This window comes from Halichoerus grypus, chromosome 6 (assembly GCF_964656455.1).
Source record: "Halichoerus grypus chromosome 6, mHalGry1.hap1.1, whole genome shotgun sequence".
NCBI classification, from domain to species: Eukaryota; Metazoa; Chordata; class Mammalia; order Carnivora; family Phocidae; genus Halichoerus; species Halichoerus grypus.
Window position 1 is genome coordinate 70,066,919 of NC_135717.1, and position 20,119 is coordinate 70,087,037.

The 20,119-nt window shown below is 40.2% G+C and overlaps 1 protein-coding gene and 1 long non-coding RNA gene across 10 annotated transcripts in view; one reads left to right on the plus strand and one right to left on the minus strand.

The window, feature by feature from the left end:
- ARHGAP12 (Rho GTPase activating protein 12) overlaps positions 1-5,374 on the minus strand; it is a 124,806-nt gene extending 119,432 nt beyond the window's left edge. For 7 of the 9 annotated variants that reach the window (XM_078075343.1, XM_036099601.2, XM_078075342.1 and 4 more), the window contains exon 1: positions 5,240-5,374. The gene's annotated coding sequence lies outside the window, so the exon portion shown is untranslated. The remainder of the gene's footprint in view (positions 1-5,239) is intronic. The other 2 variants (XM_078075340.1, XM_078075339.1) reach the window with 1 other exon arrangement.
- LOC118540455 (uncharacterized) overlaps positions 5,244-20,119 on the plus strand; it is a 35,429-nt gene continuing 20,553 nt past the window's right edge. Inside the window, exon 1 of the long non-coding RNA XR_013449040.1 lies at positions 5,244-5,379. This is a non-coding gene — a long non-coding RNA (uncharacterized LOC118540455). The remainder of the gene's footprint in view (positions 5,380-20,119) is intronic.

Genomic DNA, 20,119 nt, shown 5'->3' on the forward strand with positions numbered 1-20,119 from the left:
AGACACAGCGCGAGAGGGAACACAAGCAGGGGGAGTGGGAGGGAGAAGCAGGCTTCCCGCGGAGCAGGGAGCCCGATGCGGGGCTCGATCCCAGGACCCTGGGATCATGACCTGAGCTGAAGGCAGACGCTTAACGACTGAGCCACCCAGGCGCCCTCTTATAAAGTTATTAAGCATGCATTTACCATATGATCTAGCCATTGCTTTTCAATACCTCTAGGTATTTACCCAAGAAAAATGAAAGCATAAGTCCATGCAAAAGCCTTATATGACCATTCATAACAGCTTTATTCTTAAGTGCCAGAAACTGGAAACAACTCAAAGGCCTATCAACTAATGAATGCCTAAACGAACTGTACATCCATCTGTAAAACAGTAAAGAATACAAACCTTAAGAGATCCTGGGAAAGGGTTGGAGGGGGAGCAGAAGGGGATGGACAAAATGGGTGAAAGAGACTTGGAGATACAAGCTTCCAGTTATGGAATGACTAGGTCATGGGAATAAAAGACACAGCATAAGGAATATAGTCAATAATATTGCAATAGTGTTGTATGGTGACAGATGGTAGCTACACTTGTGGGGAGCACAGCATAAGGAATAGAGAATGTTGAAATGCTGTTGTACACCTGAAACTAATGTAACTGTGTGTCAATTATACTAAAAAAAAAATTTTTAAGAGATCCTTGTGAGAATGGATAGAGAAAATGTGAAAAAGTACTTAGTAAACTATAAAGCACGACACAGAGCGTCACATTAATCACTGCTTACTAAAGGAAGTAAAGTGGTGATAGGAAGGTACCCACAAATCATACCATATGAGCCTTCTATATCTGGCTTGTTTCACTTAGAACACTTTTGAGATTCATCCATGTTGTTGTATGTATCTGTAGTTCACTCCTTTCTATTGTCGAGTGTTACTGTATATTAGTGTACACATATTCTAACTCAATAAAACTGATTTTTTGAACAAACCAGTAATATATAGCAAAATACTGGTAATTTTCAGCAAACTTTTAAAGATACCACTCTAACTGCAAAATGTATTCTAAATTCTTCTGTGGCAAGAGAGCACAGAACTCAGGGTTAGAGGCCTGTTACAGTATTACAATTTGCCATTTTTTGGTGCTCAGACTCTGAGCACCTTAACTTACCTGTAAAACAATACAAATCTCAAAAGATTCTTGTGAGAATGGAAAAGAGAAAAAGTATTCTGTAAACTATAAGGCATGATACAAAGTATCCACGCTAATCACTGCTTACTCAAAAAAAGCAAGAGTTTTGGAGGCGCCTGGGTGGCGAAGTCGGTTAGGGTCCAACTCTTGGTTTCAGCTCGGGTCATGATTTCAGGGTTGTAAGATCAAGCCCCGTGATGGGCTCCACACTCAGTGCAGAGTCTGCTTCAGACTCTCTCTCTCTGCCCCTCCCCGGTGCATGCGTGCTTGCTCTCTCTCCTTCTCCCTCTAAAATAAATAAATAAATCTTTAAAAAAAAAGTTGTGACTAGAAAAATACTGACAGATTAACTGATGGCTTATAAAATCAGTCCCTCCTCAAACACACACCTGCCTCTGCCTCTTCCTAGCTATGTGATCTAAGACAAGTCACTTAACCTGAGCCTCGTTTTCTTCCATTTGTAAAATGGAGCTTATTAACAGTAGATACCACATACTGAAATGAGTAAATACGTGTAAAGCACTTGGTATAATGCTTTACAGATTTTAGCTCTTCTAACAAAATACTATTATTTTTACCTTACCAAACCTAAACCTAGCAGCCATCCTACCCGTCCAAGGTGCAATAGTGTAGGTCATATCAGTGATCTAGAGCAGGGCTTCTCAAACTTTTAGTGAGCAGAATCACCTGGAGAGCTTCTCTAAAAAAACAAAACTTTTTTAGATGATTTAAAGAATTATTGCAAAGATAGCACAGAGAGTTCCCATAGATCCTATATACAGTTTCTCCTACCATTAACATCTTATGTTAGTATGGTACATTTGTCATATTCCGTGAACCAATACTGATACATAGTAACAGCCATGTTCTATTCAGACTTCCTTAGTTTTCCCCTAATGGACTTCTTCTGTTCTAGAATCCCATCCAGAATACCACATATACATTTTGTAGTCATATCCTGCAGTTTTTAAAACACAAGTTACTGAAACCCAAACATTCCTAATGAGAGCAGTATGAGGTGGGGCCCAAAAATTTGCATTTCTAACAAGTTCCCAAAGGATGCTGATGGGGCCAATCTAAAAATACATGGAGAACAGCTCTGGTCTAGATTCTAGACTCCAGAAGTGATGTTCAACACAGTGGCCACTAGCCAAATGTGGCTACTGAGCATTTTAAGTGTGGCTAATCTAAACTGAGATGCCCTGTATATGTAAAATACACCGAAGATTTGAAGACTTAGTCTGAATAAAAGAATCATGTTGATTACATGATGAGATGATAAAAAAAATTTATTTTACTTGGGTTTTTCCCCATTTTTACTTTTTACCATGTGAGTCCTAAAAAGCTTTAAAATTACACAGGTGAGGGGCACCTGGCTGGCTCAGTCGGAGGAGCATGCAACTCTTGATCTCTGGGTCGAGTCTGAGACCCATGTTGGGCGGAGAGATTACTTAAATAAAAATAAAAATAAAATAAGGTGACATAGGTGACTGGCATGGAACTTCTACTGGATGGCAGTAGTTTGTGGTCTGGGCAGTAGAGCAGCAAGGGTGTCACCTGGGGGCTTCTTAGAAGTTCAGGTGATTCCCATGCACATTAAAGTTTGAGAAGCACTAATTATCAACAGGGGAGGGATACTTAGACACGTCAGCATTTGGCAGTTTGGTTCAAATAAAAAGCTAATCAACTGCAAACTGAAACTCCAAGATATGTTAGGTCAATAAAAGTAATAGGGAAATGGCTGAATCACAGCAAAGCCATCCACAACTGAGGATGTGGCATAATCAGACCACTTAACAGTTGAAGAAAAGAAAAACCACATAGATAGTGGCCCAATGGGTTCCTCAAAAGAGGGTAATTTGAAAAGCATGATTTGAAATACAATGATGCTATGTGATACCACAATACTTTTTCATGTCTGATTCATTCCACAAAACAGTGCATATTTGCAATTAAAACTAAAAATGTTAAATATAAGATAAAATAAAGGTTTACTTTCTCTTTTCTCTCCCACTACTAGAAAACTGTAATGTCCATTTTGGGCAGATTCACCTTAAGTTACCTTTTCTTAGTACCAATTTTCTCAGGTAAGCAAAATACTGGTTGTGCCACGTAAGGATTTTACACATCACTATATTCACTGTTTTATTTCAGTCAATTTAAAATTTTTTATTACCCTATTATTCTCAGGAATGTCAACTGCACAACTTCAAGTACATAAATTTGTAAAGCCCATGGTCTATCCATCTATTTTTAAAAAGCACCAGAGACTTTCTAATTAAGGAAATGAAAAACAAATGATTAACTACAAATAATAAGCTGTTTTTCTATAGCATTTATAGTACAAGTTTTCACTTGTGCCTCACAACTGGTATAGTAAGTAAAAAAAAACCACTTAAAGATACATATTGACTATACATGGATAACTAATCTTTACGAATGGCATATTAAGAATCAATGAGTTAGCAAACTTTTCCAACTTTTATGGCTGATAAAGTACAAAGAGAAACCTATCAACAAATACTGGGCATACACATACACACATATAATCTGTTTCATTAAATTTTTTTCCCCAAGAAGAAACACCGCCAGAGCTACATGCAACCATGGGTCATACATATGCGTCCAGGTTGTCTGGCTCTTCAGGGTGCATGGCTCAAGGTTGTCTTCAGATCCTGCTTTCAGGCACTGCTCTCGGCTCTCAAATCCCTACTCTGAAACGTTTTCAAGGCATTTCAAAACAAAGGAAAAGAGAAAATTACTAACACCAGCAGCCGGAATGTCTACTCAGAGAAGAAAAGGTACAGAAAGATGACCCATTCTGTAACACGCCTTCCTATAGATCAGGTAAGGAACTGGATCTAGGATCTAGGAAGACAGCTCTAGGCCACCGTTTCCCAAGTTTTCAGTACAAAACAGGCGTGGCTAGGGGCTAGATACTTTTTAACAACCTTCCACTCCAACACAGTCTTCCGAGGTCTCACCTTCGGAAGTGTGGCAGAATCTGAACCAGAAGCCGAGTGACTCCTCACTTGATGCGCCTTCCTCCACATTTCCTTCCCTTTGGAATATGTGCATAAATATTCGATAAAAGCTGTTCTCGTGTGTCATAATTAGCCATAAAGCAATTCGAGTGTTAGCTGCCTTTACCCATCATAAACACTTCACTTGGAATGACATTAGAACTTTCCTAAAGGTATGCTTTTAAGCATTTTGCTTTAACCTTTGCAAATGCATTTAAAACTGCTGCTGCGGTCGAAGGAAAACATCACAAGCCTCTGAAACTGAAGGCCGTGCGTTTTTCTGTAATGATGACCCTGCAGACATTTCTTCTCGGAGGTCTGCAGTAACTTAAGATACAACACGTAAAGGACAGCCATTCTTGGAAGACAATCTACGCTGAAATGGGAGGAGGGCAGCACGCTTGTAAAGAGTTTTTTTTTTTTTTTAATTCAAGGACTTTGAGGAGATTGCTCCCAGAAGAGCTAGAGTAGCAAGTGTCCATTCAACAGGGGCGGGGCACCTCGAAAGACTGCAGAGACGAAAGCACCAGTTTAAGGTCAGCAGTGCTCGAGGGGAGGCCCCAGGTGGGCTCCCTGGGGGGGGGGGCGGAGGTTTGCACACCCCACATCAGTCAGAGAGCGGGCACACGCAGCTGCAGAAGGCGAGGAAAGAGGGCGGCACCAGCCTGCCTGCCTTTCACACACACACACACACACCGACGCCCTCCTTCCTAGGGGCGGGGCGGGCGGGCGCTGCCCTCACACAGGAAGTCAGGAAACCCGGGGGGCAGAGGAGCCACAACTTCGAGCCATTTAAACCCTCTCGCCCACGTCAGCCAATGGGCTGGCAAAGGCTCCCCTTCCCCCCGCGCCCACCCTGCACCCCGCGCCCCGACCCCTCCCGCGCCGCACCTCGCGCGTACCTCGGCGCCGACGCGCCTCCCGCACACACCTCCCCCTAACTCCACCGCCCTCGGCGGGCACAGCCCCGGCCGCGGACGCCTTTGTGCAGCACCTCACCAACCTGCCCTCGGTCCACGGGGGCCCGCGTCCCGCCACCTTACCGAAAGCACGGCGGCCTCGCAGGAGGCAGCTCCCTCTTGTACTAGCACGGGGTCTGCGGGACGCCGAGGCGAGCCTGAAGGGCGCTCACACCGCGGTGGCCGCGGCCGGCCCGTCCCCGCAGGCTGGTCTCCGAGGGAGGGTAAGTTCCAGGGCACGTCGGAGCGCGCCGGCGCGGGGGCGGGGCGGGGCTGGCGGCTCACGTGACGGTAGGGGGCGGGACGAGGCTCACGTGATGACCCGGGCGGGCGCGGGGTGAATCGGCGGAGGTGGATCCGGGAGAAGGGCGGGGCGGGGGGAGGCGGAGGGACTGGATGAGGGACTCGGGCTTGCGAGGTTGCTGCCCGCCAAGTGGGCGTAAGCAGTTTGTAAACATGAAGTGGGAAACGTGGAGAGAAAACGCTGGGGAGAAAACGAGGGAAGGGCGAACAGGAAACGGACCGAGCAGTAGGGTGGCAGGAATGGAGCCCAGGGAAAGAGGGGCGGTGGGCCTTGCCCTTTCCTTTTCTTGGCCCACTGGCCTGCTGGGAGCTACTGCCAGACGTAGGTCAGTCGTTCACGGCCCCGGAAATCCCGCGGGGAGACTCGGAAAAAGTGCCACACGCCACTTCAAGGGGACGAAATGGAACTCTGGAGACTCTGAGTCCATTTACTGGGGCCATGCCGAGCTGTCCTGCGCCGGGGCCACCAGGGCAGATTTCTTCACCAGCTGTGCACACTCAGGGCTGACGAAGGCCCTGGGGACCCAGGAGCAGGCGCTCCATGATCTTGCTGCTCCAAAGCAGCATAACCACTCATTAAGCTGCCCACGGGGCCTGCTGTGTGTAAGCCCCAGGGCCACAGTGTCATTGGCCAAAGTCATCACAGTCTGCAGCGTTTGCAGTTTGGCAGCACAGAATCCAGAAGTCAGGGGCATTAAAGGTTTCTCATGTGAGGGTGATCCTATGGCAGCAGTGGTACTGGACTGGGAATCTGGAAAAGATACCTAGCTTCTGCCTTTGTCACTTCTCGACCTTAGCTGTCAAAGGAGTGTGTTGACCGAACTAAAAAGCTCCTCCTCCTTCTAGCCCTAAATTTAATGACTGTGAGGAAAACTAACTCATAAGTATTAGGTCATAAGAAACCAGTCATTCAGTAACCAGTTGCTGAGTCTGTCTATTATGGTGCCGGATGAAATTTTAATGATACCAGAATTTTAAAAAAATAAAAATAAAAAAAATAAAAAGGCAGGGTATGGTTGGGGAGCTACTCTCTGGAATTGGCCCCTTTCTGTTCTTCACCTCATACTTAAAGATGCCCCCATTGTCTGGTATCCTTCTCATAGCTGAACTCCCTGTTGTTTTTTAATGGCTGCAAAGAACCCCTGGGATATTGGCAAGATTTTAAGAGCTCTAGTTTTCCACCTTCTTACTAATTAAATTAAATCTAATGGGAGGGGGGAGCGGCGCTAAAGTTTAAAATATTTTCCTTTTAGAAAGGAAAGATACTTTAAAAAAAAAAAAAAAAGCCGGAGACCATACTGTCTCTACCATTGCACTTGCTACCACCCTTCCCTTGGCACTGATGGTTTTTTCTGTCTTCCTCACTTTCTAACATGTTCCCTTTTCTATGCCCTTGTTCAGCATACGGAGTATTGCTGCTGTATGCTTCTGAAACAATTTGCCATAGAATTTCTCGTGATCTCTTTCTAGAACCAAAACAAGGAACGACTGTGAAAAGTAAACTGTGCCGTGACGGGAATGTGCTGATAACTTTATCTTCCCTACTCCCCAAACCTGAACTGGGCACCCTTGGTTTCAGCAAGAGATAGAACTGAACAGTTTGCATATACTTGCTGATCTGCCTGTAACTCTACTTCCTATTTCACAACATAATCTCAGATGATACCACAATGCCCACAGTATGCTGATCACTACCAACAGCAGATGGAGTCAGGTAAAAAGAGCTCTCACCCAAGTGTGTTGTTTGAAAAGGACCTGATGGAGAGCTATGAAATCATTTGCAACACTGCCTCTAGTTAGTTTTTAAATAACACCAGTAGCATATGTCTGGCGCCTGTGCTCAGGATCTTAACAGATCATTTTCAGGATATTGACATTTAACTGGCTTCTAATGAGGTAGCATAGAGTTCCAAAATGTAGAATTCAGATGTAAGCTCCACAAAGGCAGAGGTTTGAGTTTGATTTGTGTGTATGTATGTATGTATGTGTCTCCAAAGCGCCTAAAAGCACAATAAATTTCCCTTGAATGTATTTTTGAGTGAAAACATACCCTGTAAATTGCTGGATATGCCCTGCTTTCTAATTCTTTAATAGGTAACCCACTTTTCATTGTGTATTTCTAAATGAAAAGGCATAAAATTATGTTTGGCATCCCTGCTTTGGCTAGGCTCTAGAGGAACAGAAATTTGGCAGGACCTATCAAAATTACAAATGCATACATATTCTGAATTTACTTCTAGGGATTTATCCTGCAGATGTATTTCCACACATGAGAAATGAGAAGGTATTTCTTATAGTATTGTTGAGAATAGCAAATGATTGGAAATAACCTAAATACCCATCCTCAGGACCACTAGTTAAATTATGATAAATCCATACATTCAAATGTGGCTGTTAACAAAAGAAGACACAGATCTTTATGTTTTAATATTACAATCTCCAGAATTTTTTGTTAAAGGAGAAAATGTTGCAGAATAATATATTGGCTTGTATATGCATTAAACTAGGACAAACTGTTGAGGCATAAGAAATCTGTGGATGGAAGTCATGGGAAAGACCCTTCATTGTATTCATATCTAAAGTTTTTGATATTCAAGCCATGAGAGTGCTTTATCTATTCAAAAAGTTAAATAAAATGTTTAATTTTTTTCTGGTATCTTTATTTTGTTATTAAAACATTCAGGCTTCACCTATTTTATCAAAGTTTACCTGATCAGAAGAAGTATATCAGGTAAACTAGTACATACATCAGGTAAACTTTTTAAAAATCCAGTTAATTTCTTAATTTTTGTTAAGTTCCGATTGAATAATAACTAGTCCTGTCTGAAATAATTTAAGATCCAGGTCCTGCACTTAGTTTGAAGCTTGGTATACACAATGTCAAATATATGTACATTTTCTAAAGTACTTTATTTTTCTTGAAGTAGAGCCTGACTTGAACAAGTTTTAATGACTTGGATCCTCTGATTTAAGTAATAAAACTAGAATTTCATGGACCTTTTGTTCACTCCTAGTTGAGGTCAAGAAAAATATATTTGGGATAAAACACTGAAGGCATGTGTTTCTATGTCTATCTGTTAACTCGCCGTAATGTCAACTGCCTCCTATTTTCAATAGGTCACTCAGAAGCCCTGGAACTTATTTTGTCTATGTTTCAGCATTTTATTTTATTTATTTCTAGGCTTAATTTCCAGAAATTTCTAAGGGAATTATAATCATAGACTACAGTAGCATTCAAATTTACATAACACCATCTCCTTAAGGATTTTAAAGGCTTTGTAAATATTTTCTTGTGAAATCTCAGTTTTCACAACATATTTACATGATCAGTGTTTTTATACTCTTGTTAAAGACAAATGCAAGCATAAATAATTAGGACTGAAGGACGAAATGACACCTGGAAATTTTTCCAAAATTGTATAGCCAGGGCTGCCTGACACTAGAAAATTAGTAACGGGTTTTAAAAATTAAACTATGTAACCAGCCAATCAATAATTAAAGATATATTTTAATTTTAATGTTAATTTATTTTTAATCAACAATTAAAGATATATTTTACTTTCTTCTCTTATATCCTTTAAATTAAATATGAACTCATTTAAGCTTTATATATAACTCAGATATAGGCACTAAGAAAAAACTCTAAAATTAATACAAATCGATGATCAATAACTCATTATTTAAGTCTGTTTACACCACATGAAAAACCTTTGGTACTTGTCACAAGTAAGCAGTAGTACAATGTTTCAATGTAAAACACAGCTAAAATAGAAATAATATTTCTTGATTTAAAAATGAAGACACTTCCCTAACTTTGGGAACAAGGCAAAGATGTCTGCTTTCACCACTCCTACTCAACATTGTACTGGTGGTTCGACCAAGTATCTGGCGATAACTAAATTTGTAGATAAAACTTTATGTACATTTATATAATTTGGTACGGTAGATAAAACACACAAACAAATCACATTACTAAAATCCATATGCTTGGGCAGGAGGATTAAATAAGATAAAAGCACCTACCCCAAACCTGCCATTTGGTAGGTGGTCAGCAAATGATAAACTTGAAGTTCTGTGGAGTTTTTCAACACTTCGTGAAAGAGTAATTTATTAAGTAGTTGAAGATAGATCTTTACAGGTTTATACAGGCAAGGGATGAAAATAGACTTCTTTCTGGGATGCCTGGGTTAGCTCAGTCAGTTAAGTGCCTGACTCTTGGTTTCGGCTCAGGTCGTGATCTCATGGGTCCCGAGACTGAGCCCAGAGCCCCGCATCAGGCTCCCCGCTCAGCGACGAGTCTGCTTGGGATTCTTTCCCTCTCCCCCCTGGCCCCCCCACTCATCTCCCACTTGCACTCTCTCTCTCTCTCTTCCTCTCTCTCCCTCAAATAAATAAATAAATAAATAAATAAAATCTTTTAGAAAAGACAATATACTTCTTTCTTAGTTTGGGTTCCTCCAGAAGCTGACCTTGAGGCAAGGATTAAAGTGCAGAAAGTTTATTTGGGAGATGATAGAGGAAACATGAGAGTGAAGGAAGGAGATAGGGAAGAGGGCAATTAGTAAAGGATGCCTGTGATGGGCAGTTGGAGGTTAACCCTACCAGGGAAATTCTGGGAGCGGAGCAAGAATAACGTCTCTTCTATTTTCAAATAAAACTGATAGCAGCCCTAAGATCAAATACAAATTGAGTTTGTAAGATTTTCTAAAGATATGTGCAAGATGGAACCAGCCATCATAATCCTATTTTCCTAAAGATGCTGGATGAACCTCCACCTCCATGGTAGCAGGGGCCTATGCTACTTTCAGGTGAGCATGTGAAATTTGCATTGCTTGCAGTGTACGGACTACCAATTCACTCTTATAATTGTGTATAATATTGGTTTGAGGAGTTAATCCTGGAGAATTTTCTCTGTTCCACACTTAGGAAGAAACATTTGCTTTTGGGGCGCCTGGGTGGCTCAGTCGTTAAGCGTCTGCCTTCGGCTCAGGTCATGATCCCGGGGTCCTGGGATCGAGGCCCGCATCGGGCTCCCTGCTCCGCGGGAAGCTTGCTTCTCCCTCTTCCACTCCCCCCGCTTGTGTTCCCTCTCTCGCTCTGTCAAATAAATAAATTAAAAAAAAAAAAAAAAAAAAGAAACATTTGCTTTTGTGTGGCCAGAATTATGTTAAAAATATTAGAACACTAAAATGCATGTTGTCATCTCTATTGCTACATAAAGTATAACCTTATCATTTTCCAGAATCAATCCAAATGTGATGCTATGACTATAAAACTCTAAGTCAAATCAGCTATAAATCAGATAGCTTAACCACTATCCCCAGATTCATTCTCCACCCTTCTCTGTCCTGCTTTATGCCCTGGAGACCAATCCCTTGGAATTGTATCCAAACCAGGCTCCCTTGCCCTGTTGGTTGGGTTGGGAAGCACTGACAAAAGATAGAAGGTGGAAAGAGAGGACGGTCTGGTGTTTATCCCACCACCCCATTCCCTGTCTTGCCGATGTTCTGGGAGTAAGGTAGCTGCTCACCTCCACGAAAGCGGCTCCCTTTAGGCAGCTCTTCTCTCATGGTTTCTGCTCTCTCCAGGTCTGGGAACATGGACTGGTCTTTCCTGTCACACCTAGAGGTCAGGATGGTGGGAATGACTCCTGGCTATACTATTCTCTGAGTGCCTCCCCACCCTCTTGTTGGCTCCTTTAACCCTACCCACACCTCTGTGAATAGTCCCATCATTAAATTTGCTTCCACTACATTCATTTAAGTGCACCTTTTCCTGATACGTCCCTGCCTGACACATTTGATTGACCGTGTTCCTAATCAGGAGTGGTTTAGCCTTTGATAATTTTGATAATTTTTTGTGCCACTGAAATTAAAAGGATTCCAAGGGACACCTTGGCAAAAAAAAGAAAATAATAATAATAACCAACACCCTGAGGGCAGATGAAATGAAAGGAGAAAAACACTCTACCAGAAGCAGCAAATACTCAAGCCCAGTTTTGAAACATTTAGTAAAGGCATTTCAAGAACCCTCAGGGTCATTGAATTTTTTCTGATGTTCATTTTAATGACTCTAAGTCCTCCCAGTAATTGGGGCTTCATGGTAATCCTAAAAGATATTGTAAACCTCCCAAAAAGTAAGATCTTTAAAATAAAAATAGGAACCTCTACTCCTGCTTCTCTGTTCTTATTGATGGTTTAATCATTGGAATGGAGGGAAGGAGGGACAGAACATCTGCCTACCAAATACAAACCCTCCACAGGCAGGTTCTTACATGATATGGTTTACATAAAACACTGGCACACAGAAAAAACAGCCCGTTACCACAAGATGCTGGCTAATGCTTAAGGTATTCAGATTTGTTTTCATAAATTTGAGTTCCTAGACTTTAAGAAAATTGATAAAACTTTTTTATTTCTACTTTGTGATATTCATTTCAATTTCTAAGAATACAATAGGCAGCATCATTTGTCAATCACCATTCACTAGGAGAAATACATTTTATTTTTAAAGATTTATTTATTTGAGAGAGAGAGAGAGCACACAAGCATGAGTGGGGGGAGGGTAAGAGGGAGAGAATCTCAAGCACACTCCCCGTTGAGCCAGGAGCCCCAAGGAGGGCTAGGTCCCACAACCCTGAGATGGTGACCTGAGCAGAAACCAAGAGTCAGACGCTTAACCAATTGAGCCACACAGGCGCCCCAGGAGAAATACATTTTAAGTAAAGAGATGAGTTGTATCTTAATATAGCAACCTATCTAGATAAGAAAAAGATTTTACTGGGATGCCTGGGTGGCTCAGTAGACTGGGCGTCTGCCTTTGGCTCAGGTCATGATCCCAAGATCCTGGGATGGAGTCCCGCATCAGGCTCCTTGCTCGGTGGGGAGCCTGCTTCTCCTTCTGCTTGCCACTCCCCCTGCTTGTACACTCTCTCTCTCTCCCTTTCTCTCTCTCCGACAAATAAATAAATAAAATCTTTAAAAAAAAAAGGATTTTACTAATTCTTTAGATCAACTTTGCATAGTTATTAAAGAACTTCAATGATTAAAATTATTGAAGTTTTGGAAGGGGAAAATATTCAACTTTCAGGGAACACTGCACTACATCTGTTGATATTATCATGACAGCATTTAGGTAACTGTCGTGGCAACCACAATTTAATCCTTCATTAGTGTCTTGGAACACTCAGGCACCCTGGGAAGTGAGGAGGGTGATTCAGCAGGCAGCACACTCTTGTCCTTGTGAGTCAGGAAAATACCAATGTTCTCACTCAGTGTAGGCAATAGAAAATGCAGCCGCTACATGAACTGTGACAGTTTCCACAAGAGCAAGGTACTGGTTTCCTTAAATATTCTTGTAAAGTTTATGTTCATGGATTTTGAGACAGATTTTCACTTTGTGCTAATGTGCAGCCTTTATTTCTCTTCCTTTTGTTTTCAGGCAATTCAAAACATATTCTTCACTTTCTTTTGGGTGCGGGGTCAGTGAGAAAGTGAAACAGTTCTTTTTGCTGCCTCACCAGTTTTGTTTGAAAGTGAGAAAAGAGGGGCGCCTGGGTGGCACGGTGGGTTAAGTGTCCAACTCTTGGTTTCAGCTCAGATCATGATCTCAGGGTCGTGATCTCAGGGTTGTAGGGTCAAACCCGCTGTTGGGCTCCACGCTCAGTGTGGAGTCTGTTTGAGATTCTCTCTCCCTCTGCCCCTCCCCCCCCACTCACACACTCTCTCTCTCTAAAATAAATAAATAAATCTTTAAAAAAAAAAAAGTGAGAAAAGAGATTGAATTCAATGGTTAAAATGAGATAGTTTTTGTCTTCATTTCCTGGTATGCCATCACAGAATCTCAAATTGTCAGGACTACTGAATTCAAATCCATAGTTGTGGTAAATAAAGCTCCTATGTTTGTGTATTCTGTGAGATCTGTGAAATCAGAATGAACTATTTAATGATCTGAAACATCAGTTATCCGCAGAATGCTAAGTGGTAAAAGATTTTTTTAAAGATGTTATTTATTCATTTGTCAGAGAGAGAGAGAAAGAGCACAAGCAAGGGAAGCTGCAGGCAGAGGGAGAAGCAGGCTTCCTGCTGAGCAAGTGATGCAGAACTCGATCCCAGGACCCCAGGATCATGACCTGAGCCAAAGGCAGACACTTAACCGACTGAGCCACCCAGGCATCCCAAAGTAGCCATATTATTTACTTACTTTTATTCTTACGGTTAAAGTAAATCCTTTACCACTTAGGGATGCCCCGTCATGATCCCGGGGTCCTGGGAATAAATAACATCTTTAAATAAATAAATAAATAAATAAATAAATATGGCTACTCTGAAAAAGCATCAAAAAAGTTCTTGCCACGTAGAACTTTCTTTCTGGTCTTTTTTTCTGTTTGATTAACTCATACCATTTCACGTGTGTGTGTTTATATGTATGCACAGGATGAAAGAGGAGAGATTCTTGTATATCTAAATATCTATTAAATCCTACTTGGGTTGGGGGAAAATATATAAAAGAAAGTAAAAGTTCTTTAATAGTTAAAGAAATTGGGGGGGGAAAAGAGATTCTCTCTCTTGATTTGACAGTGTGTCTCCTCTCTCCATCTAAGTGTGTGGCTTCACAGGCACCGCTTATGATTACATGTTTGAATTCTTGATCATTTGAAAGTATCTGCTAATATGATTCCCCTTAGCTTCCCACAAATAAATCAACTTGCTGTCTGTTTTCCCCATCTTTGAGGAAGAGGATTCTCTGATGTATTGATGTTCAATTTCCTTATCGCAATCCACATTAATGCCACAGAGAGTTCACACATTCACTTATCTCTGAAAAGAGGGGCATATACTCATGAATCACAAAGATTCCAGAACCCTCTTCCTTAGTGTAACAAATTTGTTTCTTCTGATATTAATCAAACAGTTGAAACCAGATTGCAGGCTCTCTGTCCAACTGGTTCCACTTCATTTCGGTGACCTTTGTCCTGTGTTTGCAGCTCTGCCCCAGCTGATAGAGGATGGTGTTGCATTGCAAGTGTACGTTTAAAAAGATGCTTCAGTTTGATTAAAACCTGCTCTTTGAGGCTTATTTCTTAAGCTTTTAGACATATAATATTTTATGTTTACATAAACTCACATTCTTTTGTGAGAAAACTTTACATACATATTTTAGCCTATTTGAAGTAATTATTTTCTTTTAAGTAGGCTCTACACCCAACGTGGGGCAGGAACTCACAACCCTGAGATCCAGAGTTGCATGCTCTACCAACTGAGCCAGCCAGGCGCCCCTGAAATAATTATTTTTACTGTGAACAGAAATTTAACTCTCAGAATAAAGAGGGAGCTGGAAACAGTTCCTGTTAAAGATGATCAGGAAATAAAATTGAGTTTTTTACTCAGTGGTCCTTAGTAAGTTTCTACCCACTGATGAGGGGAGGGAGGCAGTAGACAGATGTCTTGAGGGAACTCAGGACTAGCATGCTTTAGCAGCGTCACCCTATACAAGTGTCATCATCTTGGATGAGACCTCTCAGAGCCTCAGTTTCTTCTGTCAAACAAGAGAGTTAGCTCTGATGATTCTACAGTCTTTAATTCTCTTTATTGACCTCAGGATATTTGACAAAGGAGATCATTTTTGAGTCTTGACTTATGTTTAAAAATAACATTTACTACAATGTAATAATACTTAATGTTAGTCCTTTCAACCTCAAAGATTTTTCTCTTATAATGTAATCTTTAAAATATCCGTTGGATAAGAGGAGGAACTATGATTACCTGCATATTTCAGATTGGGAATTGAGGGAGTTTCGAGTCCCTATCAGCATTAGAGAGAGCCCCGTTACTGCCTGTAGGAGGAATGTTCTCTGAGCCTGGGTCTGGATAGTCACCTGTGCAGAGAATAGTTCAGCATCACTTCAGAGCCAGGACTCCACATTTATGCCCCTTTCTGTACTTGCTCCAATTGTATCCATATAAGAAAAATTATACATGGAAAAATTATACATACATCTAGCTCTCAGGAAGTGGCTAGAGAATCAAGGATGAGACTCCACGTTAAATTAAATTAAATTAAATTAAATTATATCTAATTAAATCAGTTTAAAAGATGACCCTGGAATGGCAACATTTGCGGAACCACCATGGCCCCACAGTGACTCATACTGATGTGTATTTCTGGTGTTATATAATACAGAACGTGACATTGAAAAGTGGTCAAAACTTAGTAGAATGCAGTTTTCAAGTTGAGCCCTGGGTTAAGTAAAGGAACAGAGCCGTTTCCCCACGGCAACATGATCTTTTATTTCATTTGTACAGCAGAGGGAAATATACCACTGATCTTTCCTGCCCTCCCTGGTTTCCCCTCACGTTGCTGTTCCAGTGCCGCCTCTGACAAGACTTGAAAGGGGAGGAATTCACAGCGTGGCATACAGAAGGCCTTTCTCTGGACCGGGCTTGTTAGTTCTCTTTGTAAATGGGGATTACAAAGACCCCAAGAGATGAACAGACAAAGGGCATAAGTAAACAATTCATAAAAGAGGAAATTCAACTGTTTAACAAACAGTGGGACTAGGTTCCATCTCACTAGTAATCAAGGATATGCAAATTAAAGCACTAGTAAGAGGCCATTTAGCAAACTGTTCAGTTGCTTGTTTTTTATGAGACTACTCAGCACTGGCATCAACATGAAAGCTGCATTTTGCACATTGCTATTAGCAGTGTAAACCGACTTAGCTCTATTAAAAAGAAAATTGGCAGCAATCGAAATCAAAATTAAAGCATTAAAATATTTTATGCTTGTGAACTAGTGATTTCACTCTTGGGAAGCCATTCTAAGAAAGTCTAAATGTGGACAGTATTTTGTGTACACCAACGTGTTCATCACTGTGCCATTTGTTAAACCAAAAAGGAGAAGCTAAATAAATGTGCAATAATAGGTTAATTAAAGTATGGCTCATCCTTACCAAAATATTATGAAGCAATTGAAATTAGTAAGTGTTTCTAATCACATAGGAAAATACATATTTTACCATGCAATGTAAGAAATCAGTTCATAAAAAGCAGGAAACAATCATGAAAACAAACAAACGTGTTCAAAAGATAAAAGGAAACTTATTTCTAGACAAAAACTATGGAAGAGAATACACTAAAATGTTAATAGCAGTTGTCTTCAGATTGGTAACTCTTTTCTGCATTTCAATATTTTTCTATTGATCACTTATAATGAAGACAAAACGTATTTAAAAAAGGATAAAAGCTTAATATTTTTTATTATAGCTCCCTTTATAAAAACATTGTCTAAACGAAAAACTGAATTCCCTGGATTACATCTCTTCTCACTGTTGTCTTTTTCTTTTCCCTTATACTTTACCTACATTAGATAATTGATCTATTTACCAAAACAACAAGAAAAAAATGTTCCTAGCAGTTTCCTTAGAAGTTTTGTATGATTATGCTCTAATAAACAACTTCATTTAGATTCTTTCCAGTTTCTTTTGAACTCTATTTAAAATTCTAACCTTTATCTCATAAGCTGGAGCTTCTTTTTAAAATTTGGGTGACCGTATTATTTTTCAAAACAGAAGAAAGGAAAATGGTAAAAACAATGATAAAAGTTAGTACTATTTAGTCTTCAAAAAGAACAGCCTGGCTTTTATCACAGGAATAGTGAGTACTTAGAAAAAAAAAATACTCACACAGAGGTGAAAATGACAGATACCCAGTGACAGAAAATCCTTTCCCATGTAACCTGCCAAGGTATAGAGCTGTACAGGAATTTTGCACTATAGCACACTGGGGATTATTTGCATGAGATAGTGTAGCATTAGGTTGGATTTGTATGATACCACCTAAAATCAAAAACAAATAGGTATGCTCAATTAAACAGATTCTGAAAGACCAGTGAATAAATGTCAGCAACTGGTTGCCTGGTGGCTCAGTCAGTTGAGCGTCTCCCTTCCGCTCAGGTCATGATCTCGGGGTCCTGGGATCAAGCCTCACGTCGGGCTTCCTGCTCAGCGGGGAGCCTGCTTCTCCCTCTCCCTCTGCCACTTCCCCTGCTTGTGCTCTCTCTCTCTCCCTGTCAAATGGATAAATAAAATCTTTAAAAAAAAAAAAAAAAAGAAAGAAAGAAAGAAAAGAAAGACTGAAATGTTAAAAAAAAAAAAAAAGAAATGTCAGCAGGATTCCTCTTCCTCTTCAAGTCATGGGGGAAGGGAAGAGAAATGGCCTCCAGGTTTCAAGAGCAGTTCCTAAAGATTCCTTTCTCCTGTCCTCTTCTTAAAATACCCTGAATTTGTGACCTTTTTTAATGAAGTTAATTTTTTATTTATTTTTTTAAGTAAACTCTCTACCCAATGTGGGGCTCAAACTCACAATCCCAAGATCAAGAGTCACATGCTCTACTGATGGAGCCCGCCGGGCATCCCTGAATTTGTGACTTCTGTTAGGAATATACAGTGTCTTTTTGGTGCTGAATTTGATAAACTCTACCAACAACTTCTCCACTCTATTAGCTTGTCTTTCCTATATGATTCTGAAAACAAACAAAAATGTAACAATGGTACAGCTCATTGTATTCTTAAATTTTACACGAATAAAGATGAATGATGTGATTCCTTTTATGATGGCTGTTGTTAGCCTTTAGCATGCCAGATTTAGCAACCCATTATTTATCCTCTTCTCCTGGGACTCATCATTTTTCCTACATTACCACATCGCAAGCTCATAGCCTTTAATGCTCACGCCCTTGTGTACATTCCATTCGTCCTGCTCACCCATTATGGATTATTGCCATCTGGTGGAAAAACAGGGCGGACAACCAGATGGTAGTTTTGAAATGTCCGGAAGTAAAGTGAAGTCGTGTTCATCGGGGAAAATATGCATTTGTTTCTCTCATGCATATTCTGGGGTTCTAAAACAGCAAGCATTTTCCTATTCCATTTCACTTCGGGGGAGTATACAATAAGTTCAGCTGCTGAATACATGAAAGATCTGACTTTCTATATCAGACAAGAATAGGGCTTGTGAAAAAGTTGGGCCACATTTTTAACCCTAGTACTATAAAACAAAAATGACAAAACAAAGCTAACATGTCTCAATTGCCTTTCCCTTTGCCAGGGAGGAATGCAGTATTAGATATTTTCTACTTCTAAGTTCTATAATAGCACACTTGAGTCATTAAGCAATTTTGAAGTATATTAGTTCTTAAAATGAGATTTATTCATATTCAAAATTTAGCGTAGTCTTCAAAGTAACAGGATGAATATAATTCTAAAATAATGAGGAGTTTCTCTTTCCCAAATTGTCATAAAATTTACTAACACTATCACAATTTTTAAAAATCTAAATTAAACAAGAAAGCAGGCCTGAGCTCCTCAAAAAATGTCAACATTATAAACAACAAAAGATAGCAGGGGGATTGTTTCAGATAAAAAGAGATTAATGACACACAATTACCAAATGCAGTGAGTAATTCTTGATTGGATTGTTATTCTGGAAAGAGAAAAGGATAATTAAAGAAATTTGAATATGGGCTATGTATTAGCTAGTATTCTTGTATCACTATTAAATTTCTTAGGTAGAATAATGCTATTGTGGTTATGTAAGAGAATATCCTTTCCTTGGAAGATGAAGGATAAATATTTAGGTGTGAAACTTACTTTCAATCGATTGAAAAATATATAGAGATAAAGCATACATAGTAAAATATTAATTTGTCAATCTAGATGAAGAGCTATGGATTTTCATTGTTCAATTTTTTCAAATTCTCCAAAGCCTTCACATTTTTCAAAATCAAAAATTGGGAGAGAAAAAAAACCCAAACTGAGGAGAATAGTCTTTTAAAAAATCTTAAAGGGGGGGAATGCTTCTTTGTAGCACATGATACAAAATGTCACTGATACACAGTGGATATTTGACTGAGTGTTTTACTCTCATTATTAGGCCTATTTCTCTTATTACTAGATCTCAGACTATAAGTAAAGTCATTTAATAGAACCAAAACCATCAAGTGGTTATTTCTTCCAACTTTAATGGAACAGGAATTGGATTTACCTTCCTACCTTAAATAAGAAATTGGACAAAGCGTATGAGACATTGGTTCACTGACATTGGATAACAGAAAGCTGAGGACAGTGTTCCCCCTAGGAAAAGGAAAACAAATGAGGTGAGCACTACCATTGTCCCAGCTTACTGTCTACAGTTTCCAGACTATAGCTCAAAGATGGGGAAACCCAAGCAGAGCCTAAGTTGAGGAAACAGAGTTGGAAATGACAGAATTGAGGTGAAGGTGGTTAGAATTTGCGTGGTGGAATACTGGAGAGGAAAGAACTGTATAGAAAGAGAGCCACAGGGAACTGCAGAGCATTCCCCTCAGGTCTCCAGTTGAGTTTTGATCAGTACATACCTGTGAGGAAACTACCTGAGGCTAGCGAAAGGACTACCAGAAGGGAAGAGGCAGATCCTCAGAGATCAAACAGGGCTGGGAATGGTTATTGTTCCCACCAGCCAGAAGGAAAACCTCATGATTATTAGACATTAAATGGAATGAAAACCTCATAATTATTAGACATTAAATAGACATTATTAGACATTAATTCAGGAAAAGGGCCAAATTAGCTTTAGAGTAAAGGCTGTTTTCGTTCTGCCTCCCAAAGTGTAAAAGTAAGCCTTG